This window comes from Phacochoerus africanus, chromosome 6, assembly GCF_016906955.1.
Source record: "Phacochoerus africanus isolate WHEZ1 chromosome 6, ROS_Pafr_v1, whole genome shotgun sequence".
Taxonomy (NCBI): domain Eukaryota; kingdom Metazoa; phylum Chordata; class Mammalia; order Artiodactyla; family Suidae; genus Phacochoerus; species Phacochoerus africanus.
The window spans coordinates 97,544,956-97,549,917 of NC_062549.1; positions in this window are offsets into that span (position 1 = coordinate 97,544,956).

A 4,962-nucleotide genomic window follows, 5' to 3' on the forward strand; every position below is an offset into this window, starting at 1 on the left:
CACAACGGGAACTCCTACTTTTGTCTTTTAACCTTCGTATCGACTTTGTACATAGTTGATTTACTGTCTTTACTGTATATTTACACTTACCAATAGGCTTTTTTCCTTCATAATTTTCATGTTTCTACTTGTCGTCTTTTCTTTTTGCTTAGAGAAGTTCCTTTGACATTTCCTGCAAAGCTGGTTTGATGGTGGTGAACTTTTTTAGCTTTTGCTTGTCTATAAAACTTTTGATCTCTCCATCCAATCTATCCCATTGTGGCTCAGTGGAAACGAATCCGACTAGGAATCATGAGGTTTCGGGTTCGATCCTTGGCCTCACTCGCTTGGTTAAGGATCTGGCGTTGCTGTGAGCTGTGGTGTAGGTCACAGACGCGGCTCAGATCTGGCATTGCTGTGGCTGCGGTGTAGGCCGGCAGCTACAGCTCCAATTAGACCCCTAGCCTGGGAACCTCCACATGCTACAATGCAGCCTTCAAAAGACGAAAAACAAAAAAATAAAAATAAACAAGAGCTTGCTGGGCAGAGTATGGTTAGTTGTTAGTTGTAGGTTTTTTTCTTTTCATCATTTTAAATATACCATGCCACTCCCTCCTGACCTAGAGTTTCTGCTGAAAAGTGAAAAGTCAGCTAATAGCTTCATGGGGGTCCTCTTGTACAGAACTTTTTCTTCTTCCTTGATGCTTTCTTTTTGTTTTTATTGTTTTTGTTTTTGGCAGCACCTACAGAATGTGGAAGTTCCCAGGCTAGGGAGTAAACCCAAGCTGTATCACAACACCAAATCCTTAACTACTAGGTCACTAGGGAACTCCAGTTCTTTGGGGGTTTTATCTTATTTCTTTGTTTGGAACATGTTCCTCTGATGTCTCATTTGCCTAATGTGCTCTTTTTATTTCTATGTATGTGGCAGGTTGGTTTCGTGGCCTTTTGTATGAATCCCAACAGTATACCCCTCTCTGGTCACAGAGCTATATGCTCTAGGCATGCCCCCTATGGGTTGCATATGTCCTTCTGTTGTGGTGGCTGGCCACTGTGGGCAATCTGGCAGGTGTGGCTGGCCCCTGGTCCAGTTCACCGCTGGCTGCTGATTGGTGGGGTCGGCAGCTGTCTGTGGAACCCTAGGGCATCCCAGGATTAGTGCTGCCTCACTAGTGGGCAAAGCCAGGTTCTCGAGCAAAAGGTCACAAAGCTAGAGTTCCCAGATCCAGTATCAATCTGCTGGTAGGTGGGGCTGGTTCCTGACACAAATGGCTGCAGTTTCTGGGGTGTCCCAAAGCTGTGCTGCCTGCTGGTGAATTGGGCTGGGGCCCAGGGGTCTCAGGGCTGGTGCTGGTGGAGAGAGTCAGGTCCTGGGGTCTCTGGTTGGAGGGCCCTGAAGCTGGTTTCAGCTCTCTGGTAAGTAGGGCTGGATCCTGCGGTTGCTGGTTGAGAGGCCCAAGATGTTCTGGAGCTGGTGTTTCCCAGTTGGTGAGGAAGGCCAGGGCCCTGGGGGCTCCCAGGGCTCGTCCTGGCCTACTGATGTGCTGGCTGTAACCTGCCATAGCAGGCTGCAGGGCTTCAATGGTCCTGGGGCTGATGTCTGCCCACTGGTGGGTGGGTATAGAGTCCAGGACTGGTGCCCAGCCACCAGTGGGTGAAGTTGGGTCCTGTGGTTAGTGCCCACTGCAGTAATGCTGGGCCCTGGGGACTCTGGCTGCAGGGCCCAGGGCTACCAGAGCTGATATCCTCCTGCAGATGGGTGGGACTAAGTCCTGGCAAGCACAGGGGTAGGGCTGCTCACTGATGAATGGATCTAGATCCCAGGATCTCTGGCTGCAGGGCCCTGGGAGTCCTGAAGCTTGTGCTGACCCAGTGGTGGGGGAAGCCGGCTGATAGGCCAAAGGTGTCTCAGAACTATAACTGGCCAGCTGGTGGGTGGGTAGGGGCCCTGGGGGTCCTGGGGCTGGTGTTGGCCTGAGGTGGGTAGACTGGGTCTTGCCACAGCAGGCTTCAGGGCTGAAGTGGCCCTGGGGCTGGTGCCTGACTGCTGAGTGTGTGGGGCCAGGTCCCGGGCCAAATGCGAGGATGTGAATTCAACCCCCTCCCTCCCAATTTTCTAATCCTCTTACCACAGTCACTTTCATTAAATGTGAACAAGGAAAGCAATGTTATCAAATATTGGGTCAAGTTGATGGACAGTTGTTTCATAAAAGAAAGCTCTTCCATCACTATAAACCTTTATGACATATGTGGCTAATGCATCCACTGTTACCTTCTAAGAACAGATAAGCTGAGAAGTTTAAAACATGGAGTAAAGACTTTAATTCATTTATTTGCTGAATGAGATCAATTTTAAGTTCTATTTTCCAAAAAGAGAATCTGAACTTATCACAGATGGGCCATTAAAGGTCCTTCCATCATTCCACCCTTCCCCTTCAGATGCCCCATAGAATTCTTATGTTTAGAGGATGCCATTCTGAGTCAGGGTCACTCTTCTCAGCAACCTATGTTGACTAGTGATTGACACTTCCTGCCAACATCCACTGAGGGTTAACATCCACTGTATCTTGTTCAGAATACAGAACAGAACATAAGAGACAAACCTCTGACCCCAAGGAACCTACAAGCATTGAGGGAGACAAACAAGCATACAGGCAATTTCTAACCTCTGTGATAAGGGTGACAAGATGCTGAGGGAGGCCCCAGTGGGAGAAGGAGGCACAGGGAAATTCAGGGGCTTTGGGATGGAAATGACATCTACCAGAGCCAAGAGAGTGTCTGGTTCTATAACCAGCCAGAACATCTACCTCCTGGCCTGCCTCCACGGCCTTCTCTTACTGCTCAGGAGTGTGCATTCCTCAAGCACAAGGATTGTGTCACCTTCATCCGTGCACTCCCAGAAGCACCCAGCCTAGCAGCTGCACTCAGCTTTTCAAACCCCAGTGTGATGCTCTCATCACTAGAAGGTTGAACGTGGCTGGGAAACTCTGCTGGAGTGGCTTCCTGCCAGGATCCCACAAAACATGTGCAGAGAGCCTAATGACAGTGCCCAGGGAAGCAGTTCTCTGTAAAGTGACAACTGGGACAGCCCGTGTCTACCTACTCTCCCTTGCAGGTCACTGTGCCAAGGGTGGGACAAATGATTTCAGATTAATCACAACGCAGGTCATTTCCACTTAGAAATCCCACCAGCAGCTTGATCAGAACCTTCCTTCCCAAACTAGTGTTTCCTCCCTGCATCGGGCAGACACCACAATGCTCCATCCAGGTGCCTGGGCTGGAAAATTCCAGGTAGTTGTGGTCCTTCCTCTTCCTCATGCCCCGCAGCTCAGTAGTGGCCGCTCTGAGGATGTGTCCTGCAGATTTTTCTTAAGCCTGTACCTTGCCATCCACTCTCATCACCACCATGCCAGCCTAGGCCCACAACAGCAGCAGCCTCAGCGTCATCATCTCCTGGCCCCCATTCTCTCCCACCTCCAGTCGTCAGTGGTTCTGCTTCCTGTGGTTTAGTTCTGTCTATAATTTAAGTCTACAGTCTGGAATTCTAAAGCAGCGATAGTCTAGCCCTTAGCCCTCACTGTAACCCTTTGTCTCACTGCACTTGCTGCTTCTCCAAATGTGTCCTGCACACTCGCCCCTCGGTATTTTTAGTCACGTTACTCCTCCTCCTGGATTGTCCTCTCTCAGCACCTGTTCCACGTGACCCATCAATGTCTATCAAATTGGGACAGTGACTCAACCTTAAGGCTCTCTTCAAATCCTATCTCCTGTGAAGTTATTCTTAAGGATCCCAGAAAAGGGAGCCTGCTCTTCTAAATTCCTCCTGGTTTTACCACCTATATACATGAATCCCTGGCCGCACATGCTACCTCCTGTCACAGCTATTTCATCCCCATGTTCCTGCCTAGATTATGGTTATGGTCCTAAGCAGCTGTCACTGTTGCTGCTCTACTCCAAGAAAGACAGAATGGGGGTGTGCCAAAAGGGAGGCTCGGAGTTCCCGTCGTGGCTCAGTGGTTAACAAATCCAACTAGGAACCATAAGGTTACGGGTTCAATCCCTGGCCTCTCTCTGTGGGTTAAGGATCTGGTGTTGCTGTGAGCTGTGGTGTAGGTCGCAGATGCGGCTCAGATCCCGAGTTGCTGTGGCTCTGGTGTAGGCCGGTGGCTGCAGCTCCAATTCAACCCCTAGCCTGGGAACCTCCATGTGCCTCGGGGTGAAGCCCTGAAAAGACAAAAGACAAAAAAAAAAAAAGGGAGGCCTCGAGACTAGGTTGATCCGGGTTCTAATAGGGCCATAAACATGCCCTTCGCTAAGTTATTTTTTAACTTCTCTGAGCTTCCTTTTCTCATCCGAAAACAGACTTAGTATCTATCTTACAGGGCTTTTGTGAGACTTAGAAATAGTACATGTAAACCACAATAAATTACTGTAATCATAGCACTAATCAATCTAAAACACTTCTTGGGATGATTATAAGGCACAAATAACACATGGTAAGACAGAGTTTTGTAGACTACAAAATTATTGTGTTAATTTTAAATAAGCAAGACCTGGATTACATTTTCCTTCTTATGTGACTTGAACAGTATAGACTTCAAAGATACCGCCACTGACTACCAGCGAGCATATCCCCCACTATCCAGGCACTCTGGCTTTCAGAATATCTGTGCTCAGGAGTTCTCATCATGGCTCAGTGGTAATGAGCCCAACTAGTATCCATGAGGCCCCATTCAGTGGGTTAAGGATTCAGTGCTGCCGTGAGCTGCGGTGTAGGTCGAAGGTGTGGCTCGAATCTGGAGTTGCTGTGGCTGTGGTATAGGCTGGTAGCTGTAGCTCCGATTTGACCCCTAGCACTTCCATATGCCATAGGCATGGACAAAAAAAAAAAAAAAGAATATGCTCAAAATGTTAGAATGAGTTCACTTGAAAGCCAACCAATAAAACTGGTTGAATTCTATGCCCCAATTGAGGTTTTTATCT